This window comes from Peromyscus eremicus, chromosome 1, assembly GCF_949786415.1.
Source record: "Peromyscus eremicus chromosome 1, PerEre_H2_v1, whole genome shotgun sequence".
In the NCBI taxonomy this organism is placed as follows: Eukaryota; Metazoa; Chordata; class Mammalia; order Rodentia; family Cricetidae; genus Peromyscus; species Peromyscus eremicus.
Window position 1 is genome coordinate 121486935 of NC_081416.1, and position 23020 is coordinate 121509954.

The 23020-nt window shown below is 39.3% G+C and overlaps 1 protein-coding gene across 1 annotated transcript in view; it reads right to left on the bottom strand.

The window, feature by feature from the left end:
• The window catches only part of Agbl1 (AGBL carboxypeptidase 1), a 765743-nt gene that overhangs the window by 308890 nt on the left and 433833 nt on the right, over positions 1 to 23020 (bottom strand). The window lies entirely within an intron of this gene.

Below are 23020 nucleotides of genomic sequence, written 5' to 3' on the forward strand. Positions count from 1 at the left end.
ATGCAAAGGATTTCCTTCATGATTTAAGGAAGTTTGAGGTAAAAGCTGAAAAAAATATTCAGCTTATTTCTTTTTAAGTGTTTAATTCTTATATAAGCAATCTGTTCCTTAAAATTACTCTGTCACCAATTTTAAGTCCTGAATGTGAAAAAGTTAGAAAATAGCAATATTTTCAATTTATAATTATTTATACAAAATTTTAATTGTTGAGCTCAACTATCTGTGTATCAACTAACAAGCAGAAGAGTGAACCCTCCTTCCCATCCTTTTGGAAATGAAGATGTAAACATAAATGCCCAAATACTGACGATAAGTAAACTGAAAAAGCAGATAAATAAAGCCACAAGCTGCTTCAGCCACCGTGTAATTGGGAGATGAATGTGAAGGATATACTATTGTCTGGTCCTGGGGTCAGAAGACATGGAATGTAATTTCACCTCCACTCTTCCTTGGTTGGGTAATTTCAGTGAAGTCCCACAATTTTAATAAAAATGTAGTTTTCTCTGGATCTCTGTAATAGGGATACTAGCATGTGTTCTCAGGATTATCATAAAAAAAAAAAAAAAAACAATTCGGAGCCAGGCGGTAGTGGCATATGCCTTTAATCCCTGCACTCGGGAGGCAGAGCCAGGCAGATCTCTGTGAGTTCGAGGTCAGCCTGAGTTAAGAGTGAGATCCAGGAAATGTGCAAAGCTACACAGAGAAATCCTGCCTCAAAAAAGCAAAAAAACAAAGAAACAAACAAAAAATTCAGATAAGCCACAGAAATATGTGTAGCCCAACCAATGCATAGTGCTTTTGATAACTTGTTTAATGAGGATATTGCCTACAATTTCATATTAATTTTTCTTCCATTTTTGTTTCTGTGCTTCTTTCTTGTATTTGCTTCCCCTCTACCTTAAAAAGAAAATGCATGGACTATTATAAAATATACCGTGATATCCTCTGCCATGAGTTGGTTGTAGATAGGTTAATTTAAATGTGATTTATATGTGCCAGTGGCTGACCTGAAGACCTGGTCATGTCAGCACATGCTTGCTCTGGGTTTCAGGTTATGTGCCTCTGTGCCTTCACACAGAAGTATTTAGGCAGCTCTACAGCTCTGGGTCGAGTGGAAGGCTCTGAAACACCCTGTTTGATGTCTCCAATGGACAATCTGTCCTCATTCTTCTTGGAAAGGAAAAGTGGAAATTTGCTACTCAGGGGCTAAAGAAGAAAAGAGAAAATACAAATGGCAAACAGACTGCTTCAGATGTCCGCAGGGCTCTCTGGGCTCCTTCCACTGAAGGATAAACTTTCCTGTATTTTGGCACTTTCAGTAGAAGTAATTAAAGTTTGGCAACTTCCAAATTTCTCTGTTTCTCTTCTCTTCCAGATGGAGGGAGTGGGAAGAGAAGGAAGGGGTCAGGCTCCCCTACTTCTGTCTGAAAACGATTCTTTTTCTGTTAGGTAACGTGCCAGCTTTATCCCATTCTTAGGCAGAGTGCCCACCTTGGATGGGAAGTGGATGGGCTGGAAAGCAGGGGTGTAGGGAGGCAGGAAGCTGGCAGGACTGCAGTATTAGAGCAAACCTTTAGCCAAGTGCCCAGATGCTGGAGACATGAACAGAACTGTGATCTTAAGAGAGGTACTACATGGGCTTTATATTCATGTCCTCAGGTCAGTCTCCAACTATTTCCTAAGTAACAAGATCACAAAAAAGAAAACTAGACCATTCAAATATTCATCAGAGGACAACCTGTGCTGAGATGCAGGAAAACTGTATTTAAAAGAAACAGGCAACAAAGCTCACAATGTAGAATAGAGAGATGGCTGGTAGGGATGGGTAAAAATGAGGAATCAGAGATCTTCCAGTTCTGAGAATTAGCAGAAACCATCTCCCCTGTTTGAGTGATGTGAGAAAGTGCCGCACATTCCAAATGGCTGATGACCTTCACTCTATCACTGGTTCTAAACTAAACTGCAATTGCAACCATTTGGTATGGAGCTTCATCACCAACGCAGGTCTACACCCAAGAGCATGTCAGCAGCCAGGGTGAGGCTTGATTTAAGATGTGTCACTACTGGGAAAGCAGCCTCCCCTGGTCCATTGCTAGAGGAACAGCAATTATAGAATTCCACTGAGCCTGCACACATTTTATGATGACTCCAAGAGACAAACACAGTGACTAAAGTCTCCCTAACCTCAGGCCCTGACTTCTTTTTTCTCCTAATGCATACAACTTCAGAATTCTCCCTTTCCAGTTCTGAATACATTTCTTCTGTCACAGTCTGATATTAAAGTAACTTCCCACCATGTTGACAAAATAGAGACCATCCACTCCAGTAAACGCTGATTATGATTCCACAAACATATAAGAAATTAGAACATTCATCTTTAGCTATGCAATCTTCTACCCACTGAAAACATTTTCTTGTACAAGAAAGGCATTGAAATCAACTGGCATTTGCCCAGAACTCTCCCTAACCATCTGATGACAGAATATGTAAGTTTATCTCAAATCAGAGTTATGTATTCTAGAGCTCCATTTCCTGCCTATTTGAAATGAGGATAGACTTGTCATTACTAAAGTTCTTATTTCATCATTGCTTATTGAGGAAATCAACAACATAACAGAGGCTACTACTGTTTAGTGGATACTTTGGTGTCACAATGTACTAGGGATTATGTTGAGGACTTCACAAAATGATCAAGTTTAACCTCAGAGGAGTTCCATAAGGGAGAAAATTTGTTATACCATCTACTCCCACCATTCCACATGTGACAGTGATAGATTAAGCTTGGGAGTCCATGGTTATGTTTAACAACTAAAGATTAGAATTTCCCTCACAAAGAAATCAACCTGCTTACTAATGTCACAGTGTTATGAAGAACAACAGAAAACAAAGGAGGGATCAAAGGTGAGAAAAAGAATGGAAGAGAGAAGGGTTGGAAGAGAAGAAGGGAAAGAGGAAGAAATCAAGATATAGTTAAGTTTAGTGTTCTGGGGAGGTGGTTAAGTCATTAAAATGCCTATTCTACAGTAATGAGGACCTGAGTTCAAATCCCTATCACCTACATAAAAAGTCAGGTTTGGTAGTACACACCTATGATCTTAGCCACAGAGAAATTGCTCTCTCACTCACTAGCCTTGCCCAATTGGTGAGTTCCAGGTTTAGGGAGAGACCTGCTCTCAAACATATGTAGGAGAAAGCATTAGAGAACTTCTTAAACTCTAACCTCTAACCTCTGGCTTCCATATGTGCATACACCTACATGAACAGCACACACACACACACACACACACACACACACACACACACATTGCACAGTTAACATCTGGTGGCATGAACTGAATAGAGATCTTTTGAGAATTCTTAGTGGCAACATAGCATCATGGAAGGAGTGTCCGGCTAAGCCAAGAGGCCTGGGCTCTGTCCTAGATCTGTTTATTAGCCATCTAGGTGACTTCCAGGGTGATATTTATCCTGCCATCTTCATTTATTTAATCTGCATGATGGAGACTGTCTGTAGCATAAATCACTTCAAAATTCAATGATACAGTGAGTATAGAAGATACTTGGAAAATTAAAGCTACCAGTGCATGTGTACATCTTTACTGATGACTACTTGAAATAGCAGGTAAAATGTCTCTCTCTTCTTTTGTTCCCATAACATATCACTGACACCTTCCTCTTAGGTCTTAATTAGTTGGAAAAGAAACTTGTCTATCTTTCTGCAGACTAACAACACCTTGCTTGTCTTTTTAAGAAGCATGTGTTTGTTCATTTATTGAATTAATTAACCTACTTCTGCCCAACTCAAGCATTACTGATGCTTAACTTTACAACTATATTTTTATATGAACTAATGTTTTCAAGCCTTCAATTCCAAGTTAAGACTTTTCCAAGAAATGCAAATTTGTTGTATTATTAGCATAAGCAATGCATAATGAGGAAGGGAAATACCTGAAAAACAAGACAGAAACTGAATAATGTATAGTGTGGTTTGCTTTCACAATTGCTGGCTCCAAGACTTAATAGCCAGCAGCTGAGTTCTCTGTTAAAGAGTCTGCATATCCACAACCAAATCTATGTGACAACCCCATCCTCCCCTTGTAATAAACTGACTTATAACCAGCAGACTTCTTCTCTTTTGTGTCTCTACCATCTTCTTTGACAAGAAGCCATGTCATCAGGCTGCTTGCTCCACAGGGACTGGCTGGAGGTCAATGTAAAAAGGCAGATGGGATAGGCTTTTTTAGTTAGTGCCAATCCTGGGGTATTTTCATATCCAGGAAAGCTTCACAAAGGGAGAAGTCTGCAAAGGCTACAAGTGCTTTTAAACAGGCTCTGAGCTCTTGGAAGAACATGAGAGCGAGCAGGGAATGCTGTTGCAGACGTTCTCCTCTGGCTTGATTAAATTAACATCATCTCTCCCCACCCCATTTACTATAGCAGTGTCCAGTGTCCAACACATTTAAGATATAAGGCTCCTTGGGAATGTGCCATTGAATGAACAAGTCAGTCTAATTTCTCTCTCATTCATATTCTTTGATTATGAAATTGCTCAGCTGTGAGAGTAATTCTGGAGTTGTTGTGGGGGAGATGGATGATAGAAAGGATCAGTAAAACTGTTCCACTTTAAGTCACCTTCATTCCACTGGGATCCTTTCTCAGGCTTCTGCTCTCCATTACATTCTGTCTAGCTTCAGAAGTAGAATGAGGGGGTGACTGTTTGAGTGACTATATTAGAAGTTTTCTTGTGTCTCACCCGATCCACAGCCACTCAGACCCAAGTAAACACACAGAGGCCTATTTAATTAAAACTGCTCGGCCATTAGCTCAGGCTTACCAGTGACTAACTCTTACACTTAACTCAGCCCATTTCTGTTAATCTATATGTTGCCACATGTTCTGTGGCTTTACCTGTGTGACATTACATGCTCCCTGAATGGCAGGCTGGCATCTCCTGACTCAGCCTTCCTCTTCCCAGAATTCTCCTTATCTGATTATCCCACTTATATTTCCTGCCTGGCTACTGGCCAATTGGCTTTTTATGTGTCAACCAATCAGAGCAACACATTCACAGCATACAGAACATCCCACAGCACTGTTTGAGTGACTGTCTAAATCCACCTCAATATTTCCAGGTGATGACTTTTCCCTGAACATAGTCTATGAGACATATGCAGAAATATCTTCATAGATGGGTGGTCAGATCCAAGTTAGCAGAAAGCCATAGCCCATACAGGCTTTGGGAAGGTCTTTAGAATCTTTCAGTATAGTGAAATATATTTTGGTACAAGGAAACTATGACCCCTGTCTTTGGATATTTGTATTACTAAAAGCCACATGTATATTCAATGTGCAGTGTTGAAATATTAAACTCCAATATTTACAAGAGCTCATCACTTCAATTTAGATTTAGAACTTTTCCAGGATATGTTTTTTAGTTCCAGCAGTGCCATGAGATATACTTTATAACTATTTGCCAATTTGATACTTTCCTTTGAATCCATTCATTCAGATTCTTTTCCTATGCTGTCCCGAACTCAACACATATTCTGTGCATGCTCAAGTCAGTAATCAATAGGAAGAAGGAATCACTTTCTTACCATTGTAGAAGAACTCAAAGTTAAAATTTAAAAGGTAGCAAATCAATGTACTATAATTTCGGTGTCTAACATATTCTCAGCTAAGTAACCTCTATGTGTTGCATTTAATGTTCTTATTTCAATAAGTTTCAATGGTATGGTTGTATACTGTGAAAGGAATATTATCATTTTTATCTAGTAAGCACTGTGTCTTAATTATGATTTTGAAAGCAAAGATTAAGGAATGGGGCTGACAATTGTTAAAATGGGAACCCAGCTAGGTAAGAAAGATTTAAATGTTAGATGAAGTCTCTGTCAATTATAGATATTGAAGCTTACTGACTCATCATGGAGCATGAGGATATCACTACTTGTGAGCACTTACTGAGAAAATATTAACTTGCCAAGTCATTATACATGAGTGTTATCAATCTATTTATCAGTCTCATATTTCATTTTCCTGAGTATTTGAGGCGTTTACAGAAATGTATAGTATAAGTAAAGTTAAAATATAAAAATGAAACTGGTTGCTATGTCATTTATAATAAGAGTTTAAGACTAAAAAGGAAAATCAAAAATAGAGGCAACAGGAACTGACATAGCTAACATGTTCGCTGCAAATTTACCCTTGGGCTTCATGGCAGCTGAAGCGCAAATAGAAATATCTTTGGTTATAGGATTCACATAGTCTTTACAGAAAGAACATCAAATTCCTACAGAAAATTCTCAGTGACAGATGAAAGGATCTATGTCTAGTAAGTGTTCCTTTGTAACTCCGGCTCAAAAACTAAGCAAGTGCATCATGGGTGAAAGAAAATCATCTCACTAAAAAACCAATCTCTCTTCCCTCTCAAGGATTCTCCTAAAATGAAACATACTCTCTTTCTTAAAGCAGTTCGTCATTAATCAACATCTCTTAAAAAACATTCTGAGTTGCAGACTCCAGGCATTGAAAAAAACTTTACACTTAATCTGTGTCAGCCCCTCACTCAAAGATCAAACATTATACAGTATCTCAAAGTCATTGAAACAATGGTTAACACTGGAATGCCTTCAATAGTGAAAGCCTGCTTCCCTCTCCAGGCAGGCTGATACATTTTAAAGTTCTTGACAGCCGGGCGGTGGTGGCGCACGCCTTTAATCCCAGCACTCTGGAGGCAGAGCCAGGCGGATCTCTGTGAGTTCGAGGCCAGCCTGGGCTACCAAGTGAGTTCCAGGAAAGGCGCAAAACTACACAGAGAAACCCTGCCTCGAAAAACCGGAAAAAAAAAAAAAAAGTTCTTGACAATATCAAATTCAACTGTAGATGGACAATTCGACACTGGAACTAAACTCAAAGCTAAATTTCTATATTGTAAATCTGCTAATTTATCTACAGTAAGCCATTGCAACTTCCAACATAATATCCTTAGTTTAAGTGTTAAACTGGGCCATCTTTTAAACCATTTAGACCATTTTTTATAACACTGGGAGTGTCCCCGGGATTAGGAAGGGAGCATAAAAATAAAAACTTACCGATATGTAAGCCTGAACTATACTGTCTTACTTGTTGATGTCAGTAGTGATGAACAAATATATCACTGCATTTGTTCCCAGCTAGCCATCCTGACATCTGTGTCATTACTAAAACCAAGTGTAAATGAATCAAACAGAAGAGATATGCAAGGTAGACTTTGTATTGAGAAACTATTTAGGTGGATTGACTTCCATTGACTCTGGAATTTGCTCTCTTGGCAGCACATCCATATATGTTCTTGCTTATGTACAAATGCATAAGTATGCGTGTGAACGTGTAGTGACCAGAAGTCAATCTCACAATCTCAGGAGTTTTCCTCTACTGCTCTCCACCTTTTTTTTTTAATTGTTTGAAATTATTATAATTGTGTGTGAATAATGTACGTATGTAGATACATGTTCCACAGAGGGCATGTGGATGTTAGAAGGAGAATTTCGCAGAGTTGGTAACCTTTTACTACCTTCATCTGAGTTCCAGGACTCAAACTCAGGTCTCTGGGCTTATACAACAAATGCATTAACCTTGTGGTGCACCTCACTGGTCTTCCCACCTTACTTTTTTGAGGCAGGGTCTTTCACTAACAGAGAGCTCACCAAGTCCCAGGGATGCTTCTGTCTCTGTGACCAGGTGGGGTTTTTTGTTTGTTTGTTTTGTTTTGTTTTATTTATCTGGCTGCTGGGAATATGAACTCAGGTACTCATCCTTGTACACCAGGTACCTAACTGACAAACTTCCCAGCCCTAGTATTATTTTAATAGTGGACATGAAGTTTTCAAAACTATGCATACACAATTCTACAAAGCCATTGAATATCACATATGATCACATACTGACACAATGACAAAAATGTCAAGATTTTATCATATGATTGCCGATGATGGCATTCTTAGACAGGGAGGATTTGAAACTGCTATGAATCTGTTCACTCTCTTACAAGCAAGAAAATGGCAAAAATGGGTCTAAGAGACTGAATTTACATACAGATCAACAATAGTCTAACAGCATGGCAATAAAACTCATCACACAAGAACTCAGAAAGCTGTTCAATGACTTCTGAAGTGATCAACACATGAATGTCAGGATAATTACAATTCTGAAACACTCACATTTCAATAAAACAATTGCCTTTAACCATCAGTGCATGCAGTATGTGCACGCATGTCTACAAGCAAGTATGTATGTTTCTGTAAATGATTTTGGAAAGAGAGTGGGTGAAAATTATAAAAGTATGTATGTATGAGTGGGGATATTTGATATTTTCCTTTTTGAAGGGAGGGGTGGTTTATTTTTGCTTACAGTTGCAGAGATTTGAGTTCATCATTGTGGGAAAACATGGTAGTTTGTTTATAGTGGGGGCTTGTCCGTATTGTGCCTAAGGACCAGGAGCCATGTTTGGTGTTTTCTTACTGATTTCCTAATCAGTAAATTCTCAGTTTTCTCAACATTAATAAATATGTTTACAAAGGATTAACACAGGTTTTTCTAAAAACAAAAACCAGCTGCTTCGGTTTCCTTTAGGGAAGAGTTGCTGTGAACAAATATGGGTCTTTGTTCAGTTCTTACACCTCACACAGTCTGGTTTAGTTCTTACCAGAAAAGAACTAAAGACAAAGCTTCATTGGAATGTGCACAGAAGGGTCTAAAAGTGAAGTGATGCTTTGGGGGCCAGCCTGCTGGGCTCCATCTCAGAGGGCCTGGCATATATAGCAGCAGTAGAGTTTGATCAGGTTATATTTGCCGTGTCATCTGACCTCAGGCAAATACATTCTATGTGCATGTGTGCTTCAGTCTTATTAATGTTGAAAAGCAAATCTAACAGATGGAGGCACTCCCTGCAGTAGTTTCTAGTGAGCAGGCACAGCAAGCAAGCCTGTCCTCAATGGCTTCAGCTGTCAATTTTCTTCTGATGGAGAGATGGGGTGAAGCCAGTCCCATTGTTTGAGTCTATAGGGTTCCTACTGGCAGAAGCTTCTCAGTTAGGGATAACTAGAGGAGACCAACTGTATCAAAGAGCCTTTGATATCACGTTTGAGCAATAGGAACCACAAAGCTCAGCTTCTCTATTCTTTAACGCAGAAAAGATTATACTCATTGTTACCAATATAGCCAAGCCAGGCTCAATTAGATTTCACATAACATTATATTTATCTATTAATTCATGATAATGTGTGCATGAGCATCCATGCATGCATATATACTGACATGTGCACATGTCACAGTGCACCTATGGAAGTCAGAAGACAACTCACAAGAGTCAGTTATCTCTTTCTGTCATGTGAGTCCCAGGACTTGAACTCTGGTCATTGGTCTTATTGATAAGTGACATTATTGGCTGAGTCATCTCACCAGTCCTACATTCTGAGTTCAAACATCTTAATATTGTATTGGTGAATTTGTAATGTAGAATTTTTCAGTTTTGCTCCTCAACTTCATTCTTATCTGTAAATATAATTAATTGGGTGACTAATTGGAAGCATTGTTTATTCCTTGAAATAAATTAACAATTAAAATCACAGGAGATAGTACTCAACATGTTTTGTAAGTCTGTGTGTTGCATATATATATATATATATATGAATACATACATAATGTATGCATATATATATATACACACATGTTTATACTCATACATATGGATACATAGGTATACATATATACACATATACATTTCAATATTGTAGCACTTTACAACACATATGAGGAAACTATTTCAAAACAAAGGACAGTGTGAATGGCTAGGCTTACAACCAAAGAGACAAGAAAGGGGTTAATGCCAATAAGATAGTCTAGATAGCCTTTGGGGTTAGAGAAAAATGAAACATTTGCTACTGGGCTCTCATTGTATGATCTTCTTCTCAGGGTTACCTACTTTTCCCAGCCCAGCCACTGTTGCTTAACTATCAAGGAGGGTCCCACAGAAACTTTTCCCTTTTTTTGATCAATATGGACTTTCTTTGGTCAGCATGCCTGTAATTGTAAATTTTGCTTACTTGGTTGGATTAGGTCTTGCCTAGGAGATTAGTCAAGCACTTGTCTGGGTGCATCTGTGAGGGTGTATCCAGAAATGTATAAGTAAAGGGGAAGACAGATCCTGAATGTGGGAGTAGGGGAGCTGCATCTCATAGACTGGGATTCAGATGCACTAAAAGGGGAAAATGGAAGCCAGCCAGCCCTGAAGTTCTCTGTTTCTTGGCCAATGTGGTTAGAACAGCTTTGCTCCACCCCACCCTCCCTGTCATGATGAACTGACGCCTCTGATAACATGAGCTAGAATAAACCTTTCCTCCTTCCACATTGTTCTATGGGAGACTTTACAGTGACAAAAAGGTTGACAAACTTGACACTCATGTCTCTCTTTAAACCGAACACATTTTTCTGCTTTCAGAGTTTTGCTGAATCATAGTACTTTTAAGAAAATCTCCAAGATAGATTTATTACAGCTGTTGCAGGAGAAGATTCTTCTGTCCCAGAAGAATTCTGTCCCATAGACTCAATGAACAACTGAGCAATAACATGACCAGAAGCTCACATTGCATCCCTGGGCTGTGTGTCTTGACTTTTGCTGACTCATCTTCCAGGAAAGTCCCCATTCCCTGTCGTAAAACTAGATCTGTATTTATAACATCCCTTCTGTGATGTCATCAAAAGCAACCAAATATATGTTCCTGTTCCAAACAATGTGTGAACCTGCTTACCCACTCTTTCCTGTGTTTTTTCCCCTCAGTATATTACCTTTGTACTCTTGGAGAAGAACAAGAGACTAGAAGAAGAAAAATGGAAAGCAATCAAATACATTTAAATCCCTGATTCTGCACTTCATGTGTCTAGGACTTTGATGAGTTAGCCAGCCTCCATTTCCCTCATTTTCTCATCTATAGAATGGATAGTAACACTAAGACCTGTATTAGTAGAGCAGATATGAGGGTCAGAAGGAAACGCCTGGAATATGCACAGGTGATGCTGCCTGGTGGAACAACAAGGAGCAAGGACTTGGGGGTCATAACTGGTGGGGCTCAAATCTTAACTCCTTTGGTTTATTTAGTGTGTGATCTGTGACATATCACTCAACTATTCTTTGCCATATCTTCCTTGTCCTAAAAGATAGATAATAAAAATAGCAATCACTGCATAGGTTTATGTTAACAGTGAATGCATGTAAATATAAGAGTACATATTGAGCTTCAACAAATATTATGATTTATTATAAAGTCAAGGATAATTTGAGGAAGCTCATGACAAGCACTTAAATGAAATCTCTTGTTACATTCACAGTCATGAACACCTGCTCAACTCCAACAAGAGAAGTTGTTCTCCTTGGATAACTTAGAATTATAAGTTAGGTGAGAAAAAAACATGGCATAGACAAAAAAAGCAAACGAGAGATTTACTACCCTTTCTTCTTTCTAATTCAGTCTTACCAGGAATTATGCCTCTGATAAGAATGCTCTTCCCTGAGAAGCTGGACTCTAATCCATTAGTTCTGCTCACCATTTGGGGCACACTGATAGGTACTCACAACAAAGACACATCTAGCACACACAAAAAAAATCAGAATTTAGAATGAGAAAGTCCAAGATGGAAAAATCACCTTACTTGGTAATCCTTCCCATGTCTCAACTCAGCCTATATTCACTATCAGGCACTAAGAACTTCACAAGCCAAAAACTAAACTCATCTCCTGTGTCCTGGGTGAAGAGAAGACTGTTAGCTTCTATCTTCCTTTTAGAAGGTCTTCAGCATTTGATGTCTGAGATTTATAAATGGTTTTAATTCTGTCTTTGCTGGTCCAGTGAGGAAACGGCAACATCAGGGAGATTTGCAAGAGAGAAAGACTTGGTGGCTTATTTATATGGAGTGGTTGATCATGCCAGCTGTAGTCAACCTGTTCATGAGTGACTGAGGAGTGCCCGAGGACTGTTAGGACACACAAATTGATTTGTTATGGTAACTGGCAATGGCTGTCAGTGGTAAATGAGATTTCAAATGACTGTTAAAATGATGATCCAATTTGGAAGTCAATCTGTTGTTGCAATGGCCTCTTCCTGGATACTAATTCAGAAGAGCTAAAGCATAGACAAACCAACTTATGAATTCTTTTTTATGAATAGTAAGATATCCAAATAACAAAACTTAAAAGGGGAAGTGTAACTACATCTTGTCTTCAGCAATCTTGGTGGGGTTGGAGAAAAAGGAGCCATTCAAATGAAGAGATAAGAGAACTTGAAAAAAACTATAAAGTAAAAGTAGCCATTCCATTTATATATACCTACTATCCTCTACCTGTTCACAACAGATGAAATATGTTACCATAAGTGAGTGAACTAAAATGCCCAATGTGGAAAGCCAACTTCTCACACTGACCATTAGCCAGAAGCAAAGACCAAGCCAGATCTTACTGGAAGAGTGACATTATCCAAACCATAATTTTCCCAATTATTTTAACCTAATAATTACTCTTTTGGAACTCTAACCAATTGATGAAATCATTGATAGTGAGTGAAAGAAAATATGAACTCAAAGATCTGCTTCCTAAAGGTAGATGAGCTAGTAAAAATTTGTATACAAAATAAATGACAACTATTTTTAGTAAATTCCAGCACAATCAATTAAATATTGCAACAAAATGTAATCATTGGAAGCATGAAAGATTCAAAGTTATGTGAAGATTTTTGTTTGTTTGTTATTCTTATTGTTGTTTGTTTTTTGTTTTGTTTTTGTTGTTTTATATTGGGAATTGAACCTAGGCCCTTTCACATGTTAGGCACATGCTATATCACTGAACAGTATCATCAGATTTATCAAACATCAATTAAAATGGGTTTTGCAGGTGGACTGGGGGCAAGTGAGGCTGGAAGCAGGAGAGAAGAATGGGGCTGGAGGAAGACAGTTCAGGGAGAGATGGCTGGAATTAGGAGCCATTTGGGGGGTGTGTTATTGAAACCTAGTTCAGAGGAAACTTCCTGGAATGTATGAAGGTGATCCTAGTGAGAAATTCTAGTAATGGAGGATACAGAGACTGGACTAAGCCATCTCTTGTAGCCAGGCCAGGCTTCCAGTAGCAGGACAGGGTTGCATTTGGTTGAGTTGTTGGTTGAGTAGAATTAAAGGAGATCCCCCAAATAACCCAGGCAGATGATAGGAGAGAGGATTGCCCTCCTCAAACTGACAGTGGGGCACCATTGCCAAGGACAAAAAAAAAAAGCTCAATGAATGTAGAGAGGTTGAGCTGGTGCCCACATGGAGCCTTTACCTTGACATACTAGTTTCTTTGGTGCAATAAGGTACCTGGACATCAACACAGCCACAAAACCTTTGATCTACAATCTGTCCTGCCTGAAAGATATGCTGGACCAATGGTGTCATAGAACTTGTAGGTGTGGTCAACCAATGTCTGAATTTAACTTGAGGCCCACTCCACAAGAGGAAGCCCATGCTCTACACTGCCTGGATGGCCAAGAACAGAGACTGGATAGCCCAGAGACCTAGGGTAGAATCAAACAGGACTAGCAAAAAAAAATCAATGAAATGATGCCTAATGATATTCTGCTATACTCATAGATTGGTATCCTGTCCAGCCATCATCAGAGAGGCTTCGTTTGGGCAGCAGATGGGAGCAGATGAAGAGAGCCACAGCCAGATATTCTTCAGAGAGAGAGAGTCTAAATTGAAAGTTTCCATTAGGTCCCTCCCCTCAGAGCTCAGGGAATCCCACGGAAAAGGAGGCAGAAAGATTGTAGGAGTCAGAGGGATGGAAGACATCAGGAGAACACAGCCCACTGAATCAACTCAGCAGAGCATATATAGGCTCACAGAGACTGAAGGAGCAAGCAATGTGCCTGCATGGATCTCCTCTGCATTTGTGTTAAGGCTGTTAGCTTGGTGTTTTTGTGAGGCTCCTAACACTGGGAACATTTGTGTCTCTATTTTTTTTTCTGCTCCTGGGCCTCTTTTCTTCCTGGGGATTGCCTTGTCCAGCTTCAGTGTGAGGACTTTTGCCTTGTCTCCTTGTATCTTGTTTTGTCATATTTGATTGTTGTCTCTTGGAGGCTTATTCTTTTCTGAAGGGAGATGGAGGGGGAGTGGATGGGGAGGGATGAGGAAGAACTGGGAGGAGTGGAGAGAGAGGAAACTGTTGTCTAGATGTATTGTATGAGAGAAGAATCTATTTTCAATAAAAAATTAATGATTCACAAATATATTTGCACATTGGTCATCAGTCTGTATATCTAGAGATGTGCATGTAAACCAAGTATTTAAAGAAACATCAAAATGACAAAATAGCAGAAATAGATACATATATTATATTTATGAACCACACTACTTTCCTATTTTTCCTTGATAGTTCTACAATACAGCTATACAAGATATATGTTTACACAGAAACACACATACAATTACATTTGACCTACTGTCAAAATAGTAACAAAATTATAGATTTACATTTATTGGAAGCTAGTGGTAACAAGAAAATATATAAGAATTTTGAATTGCACTGAAAAATAAGCATTAGATTTAAATTAGGTTGCAACAACTATTAATTCAGTTGATGTGAAGCAGTGGTGAGTGTATGATAGAGAGTTCCTCTATGTTAAGTAAGCAGTTTTCCAATCTCTTCCATTAACGGCTTGATGGATGGCAGACTCCAGATTATCATAGAATGACTTGTCTATAAGTTTATAAGCCAAATTTTGCTTCCTTCGTTCCTTTCTGGATATAACAGCGGATAGGTTCCTCACCAATGTTTCACTTCCTGATGCCTATGATTGCACACACACACACACACACACACACACACACACACACACACAAGTATGTCCTTTTTATTTATGAGATTCAACCCAAAGTAAGAATAGAAGAGTCACTGCAGAATTCCATGACATCATCCCTCACGACCTCAATCATCTTTTGTTCATGTCTGATCAACTTCACTTCCTGAATATCTCTTTGTTGTGTGTCTAGTATTATCTACGGTAAGCCAACACTGGGCAGTTGTGATCATTTTCTGGCTGGTCTCAGATCCTTCACTCATCTGTCTACTGCAGAGTTGTTAAAAACTATGATCCCATTATTCATCACCTTAAATCATACCAACACTCTCATATTACCTTGGAATTAAAGTCCACCCCTTTAATACAACCTACAAAGCTCGTTTCAGCTGATAGTTTCTTATTTCTACTACTAATCTTCCACATGTCTCTAAAAATTGAGTTATATTATTAAATGAAACACATTTTTTTCAGTGCAATTAGATAGGGTTGGAAAAAAAGGAGAAATATCATGCTTCTCATTTTAGTTATTATGACCATTTTAGTGTAATCTAATATCACATATGATTTTTAAGAGTCATAGTTCATATTTAACTCATATTACACTAAAAATTTAAAAAAAAAACACCTTAAACATTTTTATAAATTTTCTTACCCTTGAGTAATTTCTTTTTGTTTGAACCAAATACAAGGCTTTCTATTTAAACATACTGAATTCCTCTTTTGAGATTCTGCCTGCGATTCCATTTCACTGCAGTTTTTAAGAAACAGTCTTTGCCATGAGACAGAACTGCTTGTGCTATCTTCGTGGTGTCTGAAAATGTCACCAGCCTAAACTCAAATGGAGGACCCCTGGCTAGTCGTCAGGAGACTGACAAGCCATTGGAGTTTTCCCTGTCTTGGTCATCACTCCGTAGGTTGGATGTAAGGAGATACAGGTGAGATGACAGCATGTGATAAAGGTGGAGGTGCCGATTAGCTATATTTCATATCAGACATAAACTGAGTGCTTTTGGTACATTACACAGATGGAGGTATTAAAAATCAGCTCTTTCTTCTGGTGACTGAAGGTTAGAAAAGAATAAATAACCCATCTTATGTGCAGCCAACAAATGGGGGACCTAATGTACACAAGTACAAAAAGCCTAGTGAATATTATCTTCTTCCTTCTTTTTTATGTGCAACCCATTATTCAAACTGATACCTGTTTATTTCACTGGTCGACTGCTGATGGGAATTGAGTTTACATTCATGTTTCCCCCATTAATAAAGAGTGAGTGGGTATATACATATCTTAGTGCATTACTAGAATTAAATTTTGGCAAGTGTAAGCACAGGGTCAAAAATCATGCGTATGTTATGTTGGATATTACAAATTGTGTGTTATCATTAATGTATGAAATATTCATATTTTCTTGGCAATTGTAAAGAACATATTTTGGGGACCATTTCAGATTCACTCCAGGTCATCTGTTCCTGAGGCCCTGGAGGTGAATTTTGCCCCCAGTGTCACCAGCTGTGGTTGGGAACTGGCAGTTCCTCACCTGAGCCTCCAGTCACATGCCTGGGAAATTCTTCACATTTGCTGCCATGATCTAGGCAGGCCAACCAGCCTCACATTCTGATTTTCTGGCCAGTCAAAGCATTCTGGCCTTGGATGGGGAGCCACAGCAGAAGCCAGATTCAGATGCAACTGAAAATGCCACTTTAACTCTCTGGGGCACCCTTTGGACTAATGAGAAGGCAGTTGATGAGGGCAGGTAGGACATACAAGTAAGTGCTCTGTTCTTCGTGTTCTTCAATACGTGAGCTGCCTAGAACATCCATGTAGATGAGCAGGACCCCTGGGTGGCTTTCATCAGTATAGCAATGCTTATTTTGCATCACTTTTTGTTTCCCTGCCCTGGCTCCCTCTTGATCTTCCACTGTCACTTGCCCTTCATGTTTGGTGTGTAGTACATTTCTGACTCATTTGAAACTTTTTTACAAAAGTGTTTGTCAGTTACAGATTGATTTGAAAAGGGAAGGTGATTTCAGGAAAATAAAATTTGATGGTGCAGCCAGGATTTCCTATGGAACAAAATAATCATGCAGACCCTTATTTAAGTCTGGACTTCCTCTTCATCAGACTAAGCTAGACTTTCTAATCTTTTTGACCTTTCTGGTTCTCTCTGCCTCCAGGGAGGCAGAGTTATCAATGAATTACATAGCAATGCCCTCAGAGGATTTAGGGAGTGCTCCCAAGGAGGACCCCCTGGTGTCAGTCACCCCAGGATAAAGGGTCCAAGGACTCCAGCATGCATGATGCAAAAGCCCAGTACAGAATCCCTTGGTAAGATTTAGACATGGGAAATGAGACAGAAGGATGAAAGGAAATGAGGATGAAAGAGAAATCAAGAACTTCCTCACCCTGTCCTACTTGCAAATGATCGTCTTCTGTTTTCCCAGATGTTGTCTTTTTCAGTTTTACACGATCCCCCCTCCCGCACCAAAAAAAAAAAAAATCTTGTGGATAATTCATATTCAAGGAAACCAACATTTACTGAGACCTAAATCATCATCTCCTGTAGTTGGAGTTTTCTCCAGTCCCGCTCTGGCCTGTTGCTGCTTAGACCCAAGTAAACACACAGAGACTTATATTACTTATAAACTGTATGGCCATGGCAGGCTTCTTGCTATCTAGTTTTTATATCTTAAATTAACCATTTCCATTAATCTATAAGTTGCCATGTGGCTTGTGGCTTACTGGTACTTTACATCTTGCTTCTCATGGCAATGGCTGGCAGCATCTCCTGACTCAGCCTTCCACTTCCCAGAATTCTCCTCTCTGCTTATCCCGCCTATACTATACTTCCTGCCTGGCTACTGGCCAATCAGCATTTTATTTGTCAATCAATCAGAGCAACACATTCACAGCATATAGAAATACATCCCCAGTAATCTCCTTCTGCTCTCTCAATGCACCAGATCCTTCCTTACTACTCACTGCTGCTGTTGCTTATTTAATTATTTGCTGCTTTGGCTGGTAGAAGAGCTCTTGGGGAAGGGAGGTGCTAGTTCTACTCTGTGTCACAATCTTGGCTCTTAACATATTGTGGATTTAAAAAAAAATTCCTTGAATGATGTATGGAAGAACAAATGAAGAATGAAGATGTAATGGCCACATACCTGGCCTTGGTGAAGTGTTCTTAGTATTCTATATATTTCCACAGTCATCAGCCAGCTTCAAATAAAGTAGATAATAAGTGTATGTTGACTGATGAGACAATATAAAAACCATCTAATGTATGTCTGCTAATATCAAAGTTCAAAGTATTCTAAAATACTCTCTACTTAGCAATCTTGGAATAGATATTATAAAGAGAATTACTGCTTACTTTTTTTAAAAAATGAACTCTTAAGTCACTCTCCTGGAATGAAGACACAGCAGGAAATGACAACAAATTGGCTGGAGATCTTGAACTTTCTCCTTCTCCACATAGTAAAGCAGTTGCTGTGACCAGGTTCTTCTCTGTGTTATCTTTTGCTCTCTGGGTAGCACTGCCTAACCTGGACTGTGCCTTTCTGGGCACATTAGTATGTAGATGCTACTCCAAGGACTCAGTCATGCACCAGAGACCAAAGTCAAGCATCCCAGGTGGGACAAATCCTGAGTCCCAGTGCTACACGTGAAATAAAACCCTGGCTTAAGTCTGCTTTCTTTGGTTTTAGATGTCTGCTCTATAAGGATAGCTGGCTTATTGCATTTACATTGATCACATGGGGAGAGTAAGATTTACAGAGATAAACCACCTTTTCTTCTTCTGACTCGTTTGAAGCCAAATTATTTTTAAAGAACCAGAGGTCATTTAAGGCTTATTGGATTATTCCAAGTGTCAGATTCCCTCCTTATTTTTGATACAAGGAATCATTTTCTACAACGAGCATTTAAAATTCAAGGCTGCCAGAGTGTGAGTAATCCCAAGAAAGGCCCCTGCTGGCAACCTTATTAGCATCGCTGCCTCTTGATTCTTATTTAATTCCTTTTAATATTCTATCTCAGTGCTGACAGACACTATGAATCTGAGGGTTTCAGAATGAGGGCAGTATTTCACTGTATCATCAAGCATTCAGTCAGCTAATAAACTCTTCACAAAGTGCTTTGAGATCATATAGCCAGAGGTCAAAGGAGCTGGGGTTTTAGCTCAGTGGTAAGAGCATTTGTACAGCATGTGCAAGGCCCTGGGTTTGATCCCTAGCCCCATAAGTAAACAATAAAATGATGTGTTAAACAAGAGAACCACAAGCATGGAATCAGAGTTAATAAGCAAAGAAAGAGTACTGACATAAGCGGTCCAAATAGTCTTCTCCCAAAATGATGCATTAGCATCTGGATTTCATCTTTGTATCTGCAAAGGACTAAAGTGACATGCCAATGGCAAAAACAAGCACTTGGAAAACTATTCTTTTCTAAGCTCCAGGGAGGGGAAGGCTGTTACAGAACATGGGTGAAAAAGGGAAAGCTCATATAACATTCAAATACTAGCTTAGAGTAACCAAGTGTTTCATAGTGGGGATTTAGCATGTAAATCATATTCATATATGACTATGCATGCTAGCTCAAAAATAAATATAACAATAGTCTTGCCCTAACCAAAAGGTTAGCGCTCCCAGCTTCCCCTTACTCACTCCTGACCCTTGCCAACCTAATTTGAGTCTCTCAAGTGGAAACATTCACTGGGAGAGCTCCTGCAAAGAGAGTCTGTTTGAGCAGCTGGGACCTAGAGACTTGCTTTTCTAACAAATGCCAGGTACTGCTGATGTCCCATGAGCTAAAGCACCACCTGGGAAGAAGAGCTCTGGAAGATTAGTGTCCTGTGTAATCACAGAAGATTAAGACTGAAGTTAATCTAAAACACACTTAATGAGAGGCATCATTGTTCCCCTGCTAATGGATACCGAGGCAGAGATATCCAATGATTTACAGACTTTAGTAGATTATTTTTTTCAGTAAGTCAAGCAAAGTACTTAGAGAACTAACCAAAGTATGGAAGCTCTGCAGGGCCCTCCGGGGATCCTGGATTCTTGGAAACATTTGCAGGTGATCACAGGCCCTCTCAAGAACAACTTTAAAACTGTCAAGTCTTCTCCTAGGAAAGGCACATATAGTTCCTAGTCCCATCCCTTACATAATTACATCTTTTTCCTAGTTCTTGTAAGCTCACATAAGAAAATGGTTTAGTCTCCTGCTCTGAACTTGGCCCAGAAGCCAGGAGAAACAAACAAAATCATGTGGAATTTCCCTGGGAAAGTAGATTTTTTTAATATAAGTCTTATAGAAAAAAAACCTAAACTAACTATGTAAATGTGCAGAAGACAATTTTAGAGAAAAACAGAAGCAGGTAAGAACAGGGGAATTTGAGAGTCTGGGCATGAGCTGTGGGACTTTCTCCATAGCCCTAAAAGGGATCTGGAGTGGGAAAATAGTTTTAAAACAATCTTGTCTTTTATATTCACATAGATATCCTGCCTTGGTCTCTATGTGAGCAGATCCTGCATCTCCAGGTTCTGAATGATTAGCATGAGCTATGACAGTTTACCCCTGGCATCCCATCACTTGAGAGACTAAAGTAGGAGAAAACATATGATATAGTTTTAGGCCAATCTAGACGACACAGTGAATCCCAGAGCATTGTGAACTACAACAGCAAGACCTTGTCAAACACAACAAAATAAAAGTTAAAGTTAAACAAAGACAAGAAGAAGAGGAAGAGGAGCTGGAGAAGAAAGAAGGGGAGGGAAAGGGAGAAGGAGAGAGGAGAGGGGATAGGAGAGAAGGGAGAGGGAAAAGAGAACAAATTCTTGAGCCATGCCTTAACTCAAGAAATTTCTGACCTCATGGTTCAGAAGTCTCATTCTTTAAGCCACCAAGTGGTTTTAACATACATTAAGGTTTGAAAGGTCTTTAACTTCCTTCTGTTTACTATAGTGGAAGTAAAATCTACCTTGCTTGTTTTAGTTCAACTATGTTTGTAGACATTGCAAGTTGTCCCTTACACTGACATTTATTCCTCCTTTATCTCTTTCTGCTCCTTTAGATAAAGGCTCACAGATTCCCCTCTTCTTCATACTTTTCCAGGACCTCACATATACAATGTCTGTAATATATATATACATACATATATATATATATATATATATATATATATATATAGAGAGAGAGAGAGAGAGAGAGAGAGAGATTATGCTAAGTAGCAAGTTTGATAGATGAAATAGCTGATGATAAAGGAAATCTCTAAACATTACATACATTTTTCTATAATATAGGTAAATCTATGAACATGCATATATGTAAAGAGAAAGAGGTGGATAATAGTCTCCACATAAGACAACATCATTAGTTTTTAAACTCTAGCTGCATATTACAGTTTTTAAAATTCAGAGTCCTCATCTCTAATCAACCCTAAACGTTTGATTAAGAAGGTCTAAAATATATTATGGTTAAAAATTGTCATCGTGGATCTCTGCATCCAGATCCCTCAGTAGTTGGATGAGGCTAGGCCCCGGGTGGATCTCTGGGAGTCCAATTAGCGAGAATGAGGAAGGTTTATATGAGTGAGAATTGTTGAGACCAAGGTTGGATAAAGCACAGGGACAAATAGCCAAACGAATGGAAACACATGAACTATGAACCAATGGCTGAGGGGTCACCAATTGGATCAGGCCCTCTGAATGGGTGAGACAGTTGATTGGCTTGATCTGTTTGGGAGGCATCCAGGCAGTGGGACCAGGTCCTGTGCTCATTGCATGAGTTGGCTCTTTGAAACCTGGGGCCTATGCAGGATCGCTTGGCTCAGCCTGGGAGGAGGGGACTGGGCCTACCTGGACTGAGTCTACCAGGTTGATCTCAGTCCACAAGGGAGGCTTTGCCCTGGAGGAGGTGGGCTGGGGGGTGGGCTGGAGGGAAGGTGAGGGGGTTAGGAGGGGGGAGAACAAGGGAATCCGTGGCTGATATGTAGAACTGAATTGTATTGCAAAATAAAAATAAAAAAATTAAAATAAAAAAAATTGTCATCATTGGTAAGATAAAAACATAAAATTGCCATTAATAATTTTATTATCAATACAAACCAAAAGCTTGTTTGGAGTTTAAACAAGGAGTAAGCTCTTATTGTGAAAATTGAGGTAAGCAGTCCTCTAAGTGGTAGTTTCTTCTGTCTTGTCAGTTTTCAGGCATTGTGGACAGGCTAACCTTGAATCCACAACTCTCCTGCTTCAGTTTTCTGAATGTTTGAACTACAAGCAGAGCCGCTCTTTGTATACACTCAGTGGCTCATTCAATATCTACAAAGTAGATCTTCCTAGAGTCAGAGCTCCAAGGAGTACAATATTTCCTAGTGAGAGCCTAGAGCTCAGGAGTGTCTCAAGCTCTTCTCTGTAAGATCCATAGACCCCTCTGGAACTCTGACAAGGAACCCCCAGTGAAGAACAAGGTAAGGTTACTCAGTGAATTTGTAATTGGAATCCATTGGCATATACAAATGGTTGCAGTCTATCTCCCTGAGCTTGTATGCATGCCCTGGTAAAAGCCAATTCTACAGCTTAAGATGGATTTGAAAAGAATTCCTTCAGTCAGGTTTGCATAAGTCCAAAGGGATATCTGAGTGCAACAAGTCTGTGGTGAGACAAGAGGGAAGTGATTAGGAAGTGAAGTGAACAGAGAAGACTATAGGACAGGCCACATCACATGACGTTAGATTGGCTGTTTTACTTAAGATGTTCCACACTTATTTTGCTGCTGGTAGAAAGCTGCTATTTCATTTGTGTTCCATTCTTCCTTCCCAGAAAAGATGAGAAGGATGAGGGGAGCTGCCTCAGTAGGGTAAAAGAAGGAGAGGGAGAACAGTCCATAAAAGAAGGAATTTGACCACCAGCAAATTCCTGATAAAAGAAGAGAACTTTCTTCCTAGAAAAATAAATGGCTAGACACAGAACACGGTACAGATTTTTAGGGGTTTTATATTCATGTTGGGTTTCCTCAGCATAGGGGTCCCTTGGATCCTCAACAGACGTAGCCTTTCCAAAACATAATTTATCAGAAACTCTGCCTTTCTCTCGGTGTTAATTGTGAACCTCATATAAATAAGAACCAGGTTGTGTGCTTCTTCTGCTGCTGTAAATCT